The sequence below is a fragment of the Dama dama genome, chromosome 18 (genome assembly GCF_033118175.1).
Source record: "Dama dama isolate Ldn47 chromosome 18, ASM3311817v1, whole genome shotgun sequence".
In the NCBI taxonomy this organism is placed as follows: domain Eukaryota; kingdom Metazoa; phylum Chordata; class Mammalia; order Artiodactyla; family Cervidae; genus Dama; species Dama dama.
Genome location: NC_083698.1, coordinates 104766399 through 104782748, shown reverse-complemented (window position 1 = coordinate 104782748; position 16350 = coordinate 104766399). Strand labels below are relative to the sequence as shown.

At 37.4% G+C, this 16350-nt stretch overlaps 1 protein-coding gene across 1 annotated transcript in view; it reads right to left on the bottom strand.

Moving 5' to 3' along the window:
* The window catches only part of CNTNAP2 (contactin associated protein 2), a 2213955-nt gene that overhangs the window by 1302904 nt on the left and 894701 nt on the right, over positions 1-16350 (bottom strand). The gene's annotated exons all lie outside the window — the stretch shown is intronic.

The following is a 16350-nucleotide window of genomic DNA, read 5'->3' as shown; positions in this document are numbered from 1 at the left end:
GCAAGAGACTATTGTCAAATAAATGAGAAATAAACATGTAAGCTATTTAAAACACGTTTTGTTGTTATTGTTTAGTTCCCAAATTGTGTCTGACTTTGTGACCTCATGCCCTTAGCCCACCAGGCTCCACTGTCCATGGTATCTCCCAAATAAGAACACTGGAGTCAGTGGCCATTTCCTTCTCCATGAGCTGCTTTAATTTCATATACACATTCTAGCTGTCCCTATCTTAAATAACTTAAGTTTTTGGAAAGCTATATTCCACATGAGATTCTCTTTTATATTTTTAAAATAATCTCTTAAACATTGAAATAAAAAATTTAGAAAGAACACTGAAAATTTTAAATCATAACATGATATAACATAAGCACTATATTACATGGCTAATCTGTTGCATTCTTAACTGATATTTTGAATTTGTTTCTATATTAAATCAGGAGTTTTATCTCTTTTAAATGTATCTTTTACAACAACTTTTAAAAGATAAAATTATTATGAAGCAAGTAAAGAGATACTTTCAATAAAGAGTATATAGTAGCTTTGAAACAGAAGGCTCTGGTTTAATTGCACACAAATCAGTTCAGTTCAGTCGCTCAGTCATGTCCGACTCTTTGCGACCCCATGAATCGCAACACACCAGGCCTCCCTGTCCATCACCAACTCCCGGAGTCTACCCAAACCCATGCCCATCGAGTCGGTGATGCCATCCAGCCATCTCATCCTCTGTCGTTCCCTTCTCCTCCTGCCCCCAATCCCTCCCAGCATCAGGGTCCTTTCCAATGAGTCAACTCTTCACATCAGGTGGCCAAAGTATTGGAGTTTCAGCTTCAGCATCAGTCCTTCCAATGAACACCCAGTACTGATTCCTTTAGGACGGACTGGTTAAATCTTCTGGCAGTCCACAATACATGTATGCAAAAATGTATGTTGAAATATTTCCTCAAGATTTAAACTACTCTTTAGAACATTCAGTTGGCTCCAATAATCTGGAAAATGGACAATAGGCTGTGTCTGTGTGTGTGTGTGTGTGCGTGCACACGTGCTAGAGTTCAGTAGCATCCTACTGTTTGCTACCCCATGGAACATGGCCTGCCAGGCTTCTCTGTCCATGGGATTTTTCTAGGCAAAAATACTGGAGTGGGTTGCCATTTCCTTGTCCAGGGATCTTCCTGATCCACAGATGGAACCAGTGTCTCCTGCATTGCAGATGGATTCTTTATCAGCTGAGTCACCAGGAAGTCCTAATAGTCTATAACATATACAATTATATGCTTTGGAAACTGAGATATTCTTCAATAATGATTCCTACTGTGTTCTCCTTGGTTTTCCTGAAGTTGTGGTGTTGGCTAAAAAGTTCATTCAGGTTTTAATCATTCATAAGATTTTATTGAAAAAAATGCAAAATACAAGCTTTTTGGCCATACCAATACATACTACCACTGCCTTTCAAAATAGCCACATTCTCTTCAATTCTTCATTGGACAAAACTATTTCAGCTTTAGATCTTAAATTTCATCACATAAATAGACATCTTCTTTGCATTGTGCTGACAACATTTGAACAGGGAAAACAGATTTCTTTTTCTTTGTAGGTATTTTTCTAGCCAGCTTTTAGTTTTACATAAAAGCCACAAATTTATTTTAATAAACTGTGGCTGCATTTTAATATCATTATTCATTGTCCTGGCTTCAAAAGCAATACCAGTGAGAATCCCTGTATTAATTCCCTGAGTGCATATAGACTAATCTAAATATTATCTTAAATAAGATTCAACAAAAGCCAGCAAACAATTTTAACTTAAGGATCAACTATATGCTTAAAATATATAGCTATAAGCTTCCCTGGTGGCTCAGATGGTAAAGAGTCTGCGTGCAAAGTGGGAGACACATGTTTGATCCCTGAGTTGGGAAAATCCCCTGGAGAGGGAATGGAAACCCACTCCAGTATTCTTGCCTGGAGAATCCCATGGACAGAGGAGCCTGGCGGGCTAGTGTCCATGAGGTTGTGAAGAGTCAGACACGACTGAGTGACTCACACACACACACACACACACACACACACACACACACGATTAACATGGTGGTAAGTGGTATACGAATATTAAAAACAACACAGCCAGCAAGTAACTTCCTTAGAAATCTGTTCATGAGACATTTCTAGTCTGATGAAGCCTGATAAAAGAAAAAAAATTGCTCTGTGTTCTCCTGTTTTTCCTAATACTTCATTTCTGACACCAGATGCATGGGTTTTCCCACACGCCAGGCCATTCTCTGTGGACACCAGCCAGCATTCCATACCTTAACTTGATTCTAATACTATGTACCTGGAGGTAGATTCAGATCCCACAGGTGAAGGGCTGAGCTCCACAAGACCACCCCCACTTCTGATGCCAACCTCCAGCCTAGTTTGTTGCCCATGCTTCTGAAAGACCATATGTCAGAGGTCCCCATGACCCCCTCCTATGTAACTGTGTAACCAGGACAACTATAGAAAGAGATATGCTTTAACTAGACAGGAGGGCAGAATGATGTTTAGGAGATAGAAAGGGAGAAGGACACAGGAGAGGACGGCGGAAGAGTGGAATAAAGAAGGAACTCAGAAGTAAGTCAGAAAGAGAAACACCAGGACAGCATAGTCCATATATATGGAATTTAGAAAGACAGTAATGACAATGCTATATGCACGGCAGCAAAAGAGACACAGATGTAAAGAACAGGCTTTTGGACTATGTGGGAGAAGGCGAGGTGGGATGATTTGTGAGAACAGCATTGAAACATGTATATTACCATAGATAAAATAGCTGAGCCTCACAAGTCTGATGCATGAAGCAGGGCACTCAAAGCGGTGCCCTGGGACAACCCAGAGGGATGGGGTGGGGAGGGAAGGGGGAGGGGAGTTCAGGATGTGGGGACACATGTGCACCTGCGGCTGATTCATGTCGATGCATGGCAACACCCACAATATTTTAAAGTAATTACTGTCCAACTAAAAGAAATATGTTAATTAAAAATACACACACACATACATACACTTGCAAAAGAAGGAACTCAGATCAAGGGCTGGAGATACCCTGAGTCTAGTAGTTGTGGGGAAATTTTTTTCTTTACGGGTAACTTCTCTAGTCCTCATTTATTTTTTTTTTTTTTTAATTTTTTTAGTCCTCATTTATTTTATTCCTTCTCCCTATGTCTGTCCGCCAAAAAGATCTGACTAACTTATCTAAAAAAATCTACTTTAGAACTAAAATTGTGTACTCTGAAAACATAAACTAAATTATATTCAGGAATAAGTAATAAGGACATATATCTGACTGGAAGAAGCATTCATATTGGAAAATCATGAGTGTTTTAACAAGTTCTGTCTGATTGTAAACAGAGGAATACAGCATGTGTTTCCTTTCTAAATGATAGAATAAGAGCCATATTTAGAAGACCTTGGATGGTGGGAGATCATCATCCTGAGGGCAGAAAGACAAGTCACAGAGTTCAAAGTCAATGCCACATGGTGGGAAGGGAAAATGAGAAACTAAGAGATAGGCATGTTTCAAAAGAAGAATTAACACTTTGAGAGGAGGGAATAAGAGCAATGATATAAACCAATCTATTCACATACTGGCATTGGTGACAAAAAGAGGGAAGGGGGGATAAAATGGTAGACATCCATCCTTTCCCTCCCCAGAAACCTCTTCTCTTTAAGTAACAGCACCTAGATTTTCTTTACAATGTTACTCAGTCACTCTTATTCCACCTGATTCAGGAGAGGCAGATGCCACACCAAGGCTCAACCTTAGTACTTCTGCTCAAAGTGCTATATATTCATATATCCATTCATTCACTCAGGAGACATATGAGAGCTTCGTATGCACCAGATACTGTTCAAATCACTGGGGAGACAGAAGTGGACAATACAGTTTCAGCTCACATGGCATTTGCATTATTAAAGTATACAATATGTCAGTACAAAGTGGGGCATACAATAAACAATATGCAATGGATATATTTAATAATAAAATAGCCAGGACATGGAAACACTCAAAGTGTTCATTGACAGATGAATGGATAAAGATTTGGTATATGTACACAATGGAATATTACTCAATCATAAAAAAGAACAAAATGCTGCCATTCAGCAGCACATGGATGGTCCTAGAGATTATAATACTGAATGACGTGAGACAGAGAAAGACAAATATCACATGATACTGCTTATATATGGAATCTAGAAAAAATGGTACAAGTAAATTTATTTACAAAAGAGAAATAACAGTTATAGATGTAGAAGACAAACATGGTTACTGGTATGGGAAGGATAAACTAGGAGATCAGGAATGACATACACATACTACTATATGTCAGATGGATAGCTAGCAAGGATCTACTGTGTAGCATAGGAAACTCTACGCAATATTCTGTGATGACCTACATGGAAAAATAATCTAAAAACGAGTAGATAAAAAAAAAAATAAAAAATAATAAAAAATAAAAACGAGTGGACATATGTATATATACAATTGATTCACTTTGATGTACAGCAAAAACTAACACAGCATTTTAAATCAACTATGCTCCGATAATTTTTTTAAAATATAATGTATATATATGAATTAAATATACTGAGTTATGTAATATGTATGTATTGTTGCATATTATAGGTATGGCTCATGTTTGCTTCACAGATGCATTTATAATTGAAGGTTTCTGGCACCACTGCCTGGAAAAGTCTATTGGCACCATTTTTCCAACAGCATTTGCTCACTTCGGGTCTCTGTCACGTTTGATAATTCATGCAATATTTCAAGCTTTTTCATTATTATTATACTCACTGTCATGATGTGTGGTCAGTTATCTTTGATGCCACTAATGCAACTGCTTGGGGGTGCCTTGAACCACACCCATATAAGAGTGAATTTAGTCTATAAACATTGTGTACATTCTGACCTCCCCAATGACCTACCATTCCTCCATCTCTTTTCCTTTCCTTGGGCCTCCCTATTCCCTGAGACTGAACAATACTGAAATTAGGCCAGTTAATAACCCGACAATGGCCTCTAAGTGTTTAAATGAAAGGAACAGTCAACTGACATAGCACACTTCATGTTGTTTTACCCTAAGAAATTGCCACAGGCACCCCAACCTTCAACAATCATCATGTTGATCACTCAGCAGCATCAACACTGATGCAAGATCCTCCACCGGCTAAAAGATCACAATTCTCTGAAGGTTCAGACAAGGGCTAGCATTTTTTAGCAATCAAGTATTTTTAAATTAAGATGTGGCTAAATGGGATTTCCAGGTGGCACTAGTGGTAAAGAGCCCACCCATCAATGTAGGAGACTTAAAGACACAGGTTTGACCCCTGGGTTGGGAAGATCCCTTGGAGGAGGGCATGGAAACCCACTCCAGTATTCTTGCCTGGAGAATCCAATGGACAGAGGAGTCTGGTGAGCTACAGTCCATGGGGTCACAAAAAGTCGGACAAAACCAAAGCGAATTAGCATGCACACATACCACTAAAACATGGTTCCCCAAATAAAGCAAAGTTCCTAGTATAACAGAAGAAGATGATAAAGCATATTATAAAAGACAGGGAGATAGAATAAACTGGTTACTGGTGCTCTGGAGGAGTGGGGGTGTTCAGGGAGAAGGTAGGAACGATCCTCTGGAAGTGAATGCCGGAGAGGAGAAACAGGACACGTCTTCAATTCATGACCCCAAATGCACGACACGCGAGGAGAAAACAAAGCAAAATACAGAACTATTGGAATGGAAGCTCTCCTCCATGAGCTGCCATTGGCCACTCTGTATTATTATAGAAAGGGATGGATGTCAGAGAAAGATAAAGGAGGCCCATCTGTGATGAGGTCATTTCAGCATCTAAATTCAGAGCTAGCAGAAGAAAATCTACAGGATTTTTGATGATGTGACCTGTGTCCTCATTGCTTTGTGTTTGTATTTTTTTAAAAGCGACAAAGAATACTGACTAATACAAAGATATTTGAAGGGAAAGATAATTAGTGAAGATTTAAATATATTGTCTTTGAGATGTCTCCATCAAACTGAAAGGTCACATAGAAAATTTGAGATGTTTAGCATAGCTTTTCAGAAAGGGTAACATTTATTATTTATGAACAAATGCATGGCATATGGTTATTTTCTTCAGAATTCACAGCATCAGTAGATTGTGTTTTCTGCACTTCTTTTCACTTCCAAGCATATTGAGACTTAAGACATGATCCTAAATTGAAGTTGAAAATATTTCAGAAGAATGATGTAGGCGTTACTGATAGTTGTCTTGAATATAAAGGTGTAAATATATGTGAAATGCCTGTTCTATAGCAGTATTCAGAAAAATCAAGAAATGTAGAAGGAGGTGTAGTCACTGATTTAACAAAAGCAACATCCAATATTTATATATTACTTTCTTATTTAAAGTTTTCTAGTACACATTGTATGGTTTGTGCCTTATAGGAAATCCTAACTTTGGGAGAGATCTTATTTTTTCAAACCAATAAATTCAGGCTATGAGACAGTAGAGCACTTAACCGACGCTAAACAGCTAGTCTAGGCAAACCAGGGCAAAGTAAGAAGTCCGTCCACTCCTGCAATGACTTTTGCTGAAAAATCAAGTTTTCAGCAAGGAATAAAGATTTTTCTATTTGGGCACAACACATATTTTTTTTTATATTTGATGTTACCTATTTGAATATCAAAGTTTGATAATTTTTATCAGATGTACATTTTGGACATACACTTGGTTTCTGGCTCATTTATCAGGTAGCCTATTTGGCCTGTATGCCTTAGTTTTCTTGACATTTTCATTTACACTAATTTTGACAATATTAATATTTTTCTTTTCTCAGAAGTTTTCTCAAAAGATACTTCTACTGTAATATTAGCCAAAGTTTCCCTGCAAATTTTAATATAAGTAATTAAAAAGCTGGAATGACACTGCTCATGATAAAAAGAAAGGGTAGTCTGCTATAATGCTGTATTATTAAAATAGTAATGACTATTTTATCATAGGGCTTGAAAAGGAAATTTTTTTTCCAAGTAATTTGGCTGTTACGATCCTTTGTACTTTTTACATGGATGTAAAAAAAGGAACAGAAAAACAAACTAAGCTGATTTTTACAAAACCCCTACAGTTTGAAAATATGCATCGAAAATTGAAAAATTAAAATGAATTTGAACATTTCTTAAATAGAACACTATCCTTTAAAATTCAACCTTCATTTAGACAAATGTCACATAATAATATATGCTTTGTGGATATGTGAGAGCGTCAGACAAATTCATCATTGTAAGACTGACAAATCAATTTACATAAGCTTGTAAATTACATGTCACTGCTATTAAATCTCCTGACATGGCTGTGATTTGTATATATGCTTGGAAGAATTTATTTTTTATTTTTACTAACATAGCATTTATGTAACTCACAAATCTTCATGCTTAGCAAAACTAACAATAAAATAAAGATAAACCTATGGCAATCCTTTCAAGTCACTGTCCTAAAAGCTAATAAAATATGCAGCAAAGAAGGTTAGTACCTAAAACAGACTGATTATATTCTTTGCAGATTAAGATGGAGAAGCTCTATACAGTCATCAACAACAAGACTGGGAGCCAACTGCGGCTCAGATTATGAGCTCCTTATTTCAAAATTCAGACCTAAATTGAAGAAAGAAGGGAAAAACACCAGAGCATTCAGGTATGACTTAAAAAAAAAACCCTTAAGATTATACAGTGGAGGTGACAAATAGATTCAAGGGATTAGATCTGGTAGACAGAGTACCTGACAACTATGGATGGAGGTTTGTAACAAAGTACAGGAGGCAGAGACCAAAACCATTCCAAAGAAAAAGAAATGTAAGAAGGCAAAATGGTTGTCTGAGGAGGCCCTACAAATAGTTGAAAGAAGAGAAGTGAAAGGTAAGGGAGAAAGGGGAAGATATACCCAACTGAATGCAAAGTTCCAGAGGACAGAAAGAAGAGATAAGAAAGCCTTCCTTAGTGATCAATGCAAAGAAATAAAGGAAAACAATAGAATGGGAAAGACTAGAGATCTCTTCAAGAAAATCAGACATATCAAGGGAACATTTCATGCAAAGATGGGCACAATAAAGGACAGAAATGGCAAGGACCTAACAGAAGCAGAAGATATTAAGAAGAGTTGGCAAGAATACACAGAAGAACTATACAAAAAAGATCTTCATGACCCAGATAATCTTCATGGTGTAATCACTCACCTAGAGCCAGACATCCTGGAGTGTGAAGTCAAGTGGGCCTTAGGAAGCATCATAAGAAGAAAGCTAGTGGAGGTGATGGAATTCCAGTTGAGCTATTTCAAATTCTAAAAGATGGTGCTGTTAAAGTGCTTCACTCAATATGCCAGCAAATTTGGAAAACTCAGCAGTGGCCACAGGACTGGAAACGGTCAGTTTTCATTCCAATCCCAAAGAAAGGCAATGCCAAAGAATGCTCAAACTACCACACAATTGCACTGATTGACATCCCAGCAAAGTAATGCTCAAAATCCTTCAAGCTAGGCTTCAACAGGACATGAACTGAGAACTTCCAGATGTACAAACTGGATTTGTAAAAATCAGGGGAAGCAGAAATCAAACTGCCAACATCCATCAGATCATTGAAAATGCAAAGGAATTCCAGAAAAACATCAACTTCTGCTTCATTGACTATGCTAAAGCCTCTGACTCTGTGGATCACAATAAACTGTGGAAAATTCTTCAAGAGATGGGAATACCAGACTACCTTACCTGCCTCCTGAGAAACCTGAATACAGGTTAAGAAGCAACAGAGAGAACTGGACATGGAACAACAGACTGGTTCCTAATTGGGAAAGGCTGTATATTGTCACTCTGCTTATTTAACTTATATGCAGAGTACATCATGTAAAATGCTGGTCTGGATGAATCACAAGCTGGAATCAAGATTGCCAGGAAAAATATCAACAACCTCAGATATGCAGATGACACCATCCTAAAGGCAGAAAGCAAAGAGGAACTAAGGAGCCTCTTGATTAACGTGCAAGAGGAGAGTGAAAAACCTGGCTTAAAACTCATAACTCAAAAAACTAATATTATGGCATCCATTCCCATCAATTCATGACAAATAGCTGGGGGAAAAGTGGAAACAGTAACAGATTTTATCTTGGGAGGCTTCAAAATCACTGCAGATGGTGTCTATAACCACAGTATTAAAAGACACTTGCTCCTTGGAAGAAAAGCTATGACAAACCTAGACAGTGTATTAAAAAGTAGAGACATCACTTTGCCGACTGAGGTCTGTATAGTTTTTCCAGTAGTGGTTTTTCTAGTAGTCATGTACAGATGTGACATTTGGACCATAAATAAGGCTGTGAGCCAAAAATTTGATGCCTTCAAACTGTGGTCCTGGAGAAGACTTGAAGTGTCCCTTGGACTGCAAGAAGATTAAACTCATCAATCCTAAAGGAAATAAACCCTGAAAATTCATTGGAAGAACTGATGTGAAGCTGAACCTCTAATACTTTGACCACTTGATGCAAAGAGCTGACTCATGGAAAAGATCATGATACTGGGAAGGATTGAAGGCAGGAGGAGAAGAGTGTGACAGAGGATGAGATGGTTGGATGACACCACCGACTCAATAGACACGAACTGGAACAAATCGGGAGATTGTGAAGGACGGGGAAGCATAGACATACAAACACAGCACTAAGTCGTGTCCGACTCTTGGTGACCCCAGCGACTGTAGCCCACCAGGCTCCTCTGTCCATGGGATTCTCCCGGCAAGAATACTGGAGTGGGTTGCCATGCCCTTCTCCAGAGGAACTTACTGACCCAGGGATCGAACCCAGGTCTCCTGCACTGCAGGCAGATGCTTTACCAACCGATCTACTATTGGGCTGGTGTGTAAATGAATGAATAGTAGTACTTGAGGTCAGAGCAGAGGGGAGTTGAGGATCTCTTAGGTCACACAGAGAAGCATGGTATGCTGCAATTCATGGGGTTTTAGAGAGTCAGGCACAATTTACGACTGAACAATGAACAACAGCAAAGAAGTTTTTAAAAAGTAGTGAGTTGTTCAGGATGCTAATTGTAGAATAATCTAAACACGACTGAAGTTTTAATAACTGAAGATTTCCCATCATGTGCACTAAGTATTTCTTCTAGTTCATACAATAGTTTCATTGATGTAAGAGAAGGGGAGAGGCAACCTTTTTTACTCTCAAGTACCAAATCGTAAATATTTTAGGTTTATCAGGGTACAGACCTCTCAGTCCCAGATCCTTCTTTTTCTTTTTTTGTTTTATTTTAACAACATTTGAAAAATGTAAAAGCCTTCTTAGTTCCCTGACTTTAAAAGGACGGGGATAGAACAGACTTAGCCAAGGGGTAGAGTTTGCCAACCCCTGGTCTGACGCTCTTTCATATTAACAGATATTCCCTCAGATAGGAAGCCAAATATAAAATCATCGGAAGACTTTTCAGCCACTTAGTATTTAAAAACCAACAAACTTCAGAAAAGCATTTTGTCAATCCTTGAAGCATATAATTTATCAAAGTGAAAGAATATATGTAAGGATTTAGAATATGCTCCCTTCAAATTCTTTATTATGGAGTTTGAAGTGTAACTTAGAAAGTATTTTATGAGAGAATAAATGCATTTAGCCCTCAATAAAACCTCACCTTTTAAGAAACCTAAAATAACTGATCATGGACTCCTGCAGTGAGTGAATGAAAAGGTATAGATATATCTCAGTGCAAAGGTTTTGCTTAAGACTGAAAAATGTGTCTAAAACACCGAGCTCTTGTGTAAGAAAGCCTAGGAAGAATTTTTAGTACTACCAAGAAGTCGTATACATGGCAAATTATGTGAGAAAAACAATAATACATGAATACTTCCTAAAGTGAGATATCGTTATTTTCTTAAGACAGAAAATGTCTTGCTGCCATAAAGGCATAGATGATGCAGCCTTAGGTTGATGTCGTAAACCTGTGATCACCACAATCACTTTTAAGTGGAATTTTATTTCTTGCTGGCTTTTGGGCTTTATTGTCCCCGTGCGATCAACTAATATCAAAAGGTAGAAACAGATTTTCCACTTTGCAATCTTGATGGGAATCTCGAAGCCTAAGTTACACTCCTTGCTGAGGCAGAAAGAAAAGAAGAGCCCTCATAAAGTATTGCATCTGTTACAGCCTCACTCTGGCCTCTTCACCTGAACACTCTTGCCATCATCTTGATCGGGCTATACAACCAATCCTGCAGAACTCAGCTTATATAGCACTTTCTGACAGTCAGTACAATACATCCTCTGACCCTCAATTACCCGCCTGCAGGGTGCCTCATAATAGACTATACTTTTCATTCCCTTCACTCAATTGTAATAACTTCATTATGGCTGTGATTATACCCCTCATCACTCCTTCAGAAGTGAATCTGCACTGAAGTTTGTGATCAAGCCTCTGGTTCACCACTATTTTCTGATGTCCTAGTACAGTGTCTGGTGTTTGGTTAGCATTAGTTTACTACCTAAATGAATAAATAAAATGTGAATTTTACATTTCATAGCTCTTGTTATTTCTGGCCGTACCAAAAACTAGTTCAGAAGCTATTTATAGTTAATAAGCCATATGTTAGACAATATCCTACAGGAATTGAGCTTGCTAGCAATCAGAGCTTGTTAGTCTGATTCAACAGGACACTAGGCTAATAAATATAGTTTTCATAGAGGTGTTGAGATGTCATTATCAGTATGCAAAGTGGCTGGAAATTCCAGAGATGATGGGGGAAATAAAAGGAAATGGTCATACGAAAATCACATCAAAATCAAGGGAGAAATGCTAGGAACAATGAGAAAATTAGCGCGCACACACACAAACCCATCCATCACATCTATGTTCACTTTGGTAATGGACTTGAAATCTGCTAAAAACACACTCTATGCAGTTGCTAAACCACAGCAAACATGTTGGGGAGAAAACGCTGAAACATTCTGCTATATAAGCAGCAGTGCTCTCTGGACACTTCTGCTCCTGACTCAAATATTTCCAGTGATTTTCATTATGCCAAAGTTATGAACAGATTTTAAAATTATTTTGTTAGAGGAACACTTCAATTTAAGATCCCTGCAGAGGTGACAGACTCAATGATGTTTTCAATTGTTTTATGAATGAAATTGTTCTAAGTATGTGTGCAAATGCCTAGTAGAAGAATTTCTGAGCCAGAGAATGGATGAATGCTTTAAAATTTTTAAAGAAAATGCCAGATAGTGATTATAGCATCAGTCATATATCTTAAATTTCAGAGAAATCTGTATATTCTCTACAACTTAAATTCATTAGTTTGTGTATTTATGTTCTACTTCACTCTAAACTTCTCTACATATTTTTCATCATCCTAAATGTCATATTATAAGAAAGGGTGAAACTAATTAGATAATGCTATCAACTGTCTTTTTCCCCAGTATTTGAAATAAATATATATATACAAAGTAAAAAAATACAAAAGCAATGCTGTCAAGCTTGACAGCATTAAAGTACAACACAACTGATGGAATCAGGAGATGGAAAAGTTTAAGAGAATGGAGAAGGAAGAATATGATGGAAAAAAGTCATGTTTTTAAGTAAAGAGTCAAAAGATATTAGCAAAACTTAATAGAACGGCAAACCCACTTGTGAGTATATTATTATGTGTAACAAAATTAACCCCAAAAGAATTTCAAAAGTTTGAGAAAATGTTTATATAATTACTAAAAAAAGGCCAGATATGGGGAAAAACAGGTTAACTAACTGCAAGTTCATCTGTCAAGAATTAGCAGTCAGTAATTTCAAACTTGATAAATGAACAACCTGCTATAAAAGGTATTGGAAGAATGGAGACAGGGATGGGGAGATACTGGGAAGAAAGCCTTTGCTTTTTACACTTAATTCTTCATGTACTACTTGATTAAAAATGTTTCTTTATGTACTACTTTGATAAAAATAAACCACAAAACATATTTTTTGGAGGATTGTGGCTAAAACTTTGGCTTTAAGATTCTTGGCAAAGTACACAAATGGAGACACGTTCAGTAGTGAGACCCATCTTGTCTGTAAAAATAAAATCTAACCAGCTGCTTGAAAAAACAGAAGACTCCTGGTACTGAGCCCAGAAAGAGATTTCTCAAATGAGCCCAATAAAAGAAACCACGCTACACAATGAACAAAGTGTTCAACAGCATCTGCATAAGAAGATAGCAACTTCATAGGGAGCTTCTTAGAGTTTCTAAATGCTGAAACACAATTTTACAATGGTAATCAAAACTGCCAATGCAAGTTATTTAGTTCTCTGCTGACTGGCTTAATCTAGAAACAGTTCGGAGTATTTAGAGGAATCAATGGATTGCCCTGCCTTCAGCTGATCCTTCATAAACTTTGTTTTTCTCAAGAATTTGCTGTTTCAATGGCTATGAATTTGAGAACATACATGGAGTTACCCAGAATACATCCGGTTCCAAATGTGGAACCAAATGGGTTCATCAGTATAAAATCAACACAATGAGTTTTATTTATGGGGATGGTCAATAATAGCAAAGTAAGTTACCATCTTCAAAATGTGCCTCTCCCCTGGCGGCTAAGTGGTAAAGAATTCACCTGCCAATGCAGGAGACATGGGTTTGATTCCCTGGTCTGGGAAGACCCCACATGCCAAGATGCAGCTAAGCTTGGGCACAACTCCTGAGCCTGTGCCCTAAACCCAGGACCCACAACTACTGAAGTCCATGTCTAGACCCATGCTCCACAACAAGAGCCGTCACAGTGAGAAGCCCGAAAACTGCAGCTAGAGTAGCCCCAGCTCACAGCAACTAGAAGTCCACACAGCAATGAAAACTCTGCACAGTCAAAAATAAATTAACTAAATAAATAAAATTATTTTTTTTACTGTGAAATTCTTCATTTGGATAGCTTCATGCCATGGAATACTAACAAATTTGACACTAAATGTATTCTCAATTTGCCCATTAATAATGATTTTATTCTTTCTCAATTTATACTCTATACGAAGATTAATACCTAGTAATGTTTCTTTGAGACACAGCGAAAGAGCCAAAACAACGCACATTTCTTGGGTTTACGGAAGTTCCTGTTTTTTCCAAAACACTTGAATCTTACCTTTTATAGGGAAAACAAGAACAGTATTTTTACATTATATCCCTCCATTTTTACTGGTCTGAGTTTTCTGATTCTTTCATTTACAAAATTTCTCAACTAAATGGTCTGGGTTCTGCATGTCCCTTTTTTTCTATGATCTGGTTAAGTTTCATCAGTTTGTCAATCAGTTTTTGAAACAGAAATCAGAAATGATGGCCCAGTAAATTTTTTCTCAGTTTTTCAATTTTTCCTCAGCATCCTCCATAGTTAGTCATCTTCTCTTTTTCAGGGACATTTCTATTTTGCACATTTGATCTCAGATTACTTCTCCATCTTCCTTGGATATTTCTAGTTTCTCTGTGGATTACTAAAGATCCCGTCATTCTCTTCACCCTTCCAGAAGTGAGATCACCCTCTTTCTTGCCTTTTTTCTTACATTCCGTGAGGATAGCTTGCTGTCAGTCTATTTCTTCTACTGCCTGGATTTATTCTCTAATCTCCTGGGAACCTGAGTAATGATGAGGCTAGCTCTTACAGACTGGATTCAACAGGCTTCCTTACTCTCTCCTTGTGTGTGTGCTCAGTCCTGCCTGACTCTTTGCAAACCCATGGACTGTAGCCCCCCAGGCTCTTCCGTCCATGGGACTTTCCAGGCAAGAATACTGCAGTGCATTGCCATTTCCTTCTCCAGGAGATCTTCCCAACCCAGGGGTTGAACCCAGGTCTCCCACATTGCAAGAAGAACTTACTCTCTTACTCTCTGGCACCTGATTATGTTCCACTAATAGGACATATCAGCAAACCATGAACTCCTCTCAGGAGCCCGTCTTACAAGGGCCCATCTCTCACTGGTCTTGATGATATTGCTCCATTTGGTCTGCAAGTCCCAAGAATCGTAATGGCTTCCCTGGGATTATCATCTGTGAGTTTCTCATCAGCCCTTCTTCACTCCTTTTTAAACCTGGTCACACTTAACTGTTAAAGGCCCCAACTTCCTGGGTTGGGAAGATTCCCTGGAGAAGGGAAAGGCTACCCACTCCAGTATTCTGGCCTGGAGAACTCCATGGACTATACAGTCCATGGGGTTGCAAAGAGTCAGACATGACTGAGCAACTTTCACTTTCACATTTAACTGTCCCTCCACGAGATTCTGATAGTTAAACCCTTTTGAATGAGCCATCAGATTCTGATCAAAACACTGACTAGTGTGTGAGTATAAAGTTTCTATTTAGTTATAATCTCTCAATAACATTATTTCCAAGTCCTTAGAGTATATCCAGTTTAAAAGATATCTAGAATTCTAATTTGCCAATATCCCATTTTTCCTAAACTGGTTCTAGTAACTTTACTTTCTTCCATGTTTTTCATTATCAAATCCTGTTACTCTTCTTCAAATTCATTTATTTTTCATTCCAGGGTTTAGGCTCTTCTACTTGTTTCCCACCTGAGATTGTGTAGTTTCCCAGTTTTTTCCATCTACTTTCAATCTTATTCTTCCACAATGCCAAATATGGTAATAATCACATCAAAATATCCAACTGAAGTTTTTGGAGAAATTCCTACTTTTTAACCAAACAAAATTCAAATGGAATGTGCTATTAAAAAAATATCTTGCTATGATTACATAGTACTTGGAAGTTACTTGTTCTACCAAGCAAAGCTGTCTCTGAATTTAAAAGATTTCATTAAAGTATTATACTATAAAATTATTACAGTGTTTTGTCAAGACATAGGCATGCAATTTTAAAAATTACACTTTCAAATATAATAATGAGTATTAACAGGAGTCTAACAATCTGAACTCCCTCTTTTTTTTTTAATTTAGCAGATCATTCTCTTTTATACTAAGATAAAAATGAAGCAAAAATCATCAGACATACAATTTACTTTAGTTGCAAGACATTCAGATTATTTTTATTGTTCTGTATTTTCTCATGAGAATTATTAAGCTAAAAATACTTTGATGTAAAAATACTTTTAGTTATTAGCAAGAATAGAAAAAGATAAAATGATTAATGAGACATTTAGCGTTGGGTACCAACAGCCACGTAAATTGCCCCAAACTGTTCACTCTGTTTCATGTACTTTTGCTTCCATTTTTGTGTTTCATATTCTAACAGGTAAAGGCCATGTTTAAAGAAAATATCTACAGTTGAAAGAAAATTTTCAATCAACAGTCTGAGGTAGTTGATCAGATGGCACTATCAAATTTA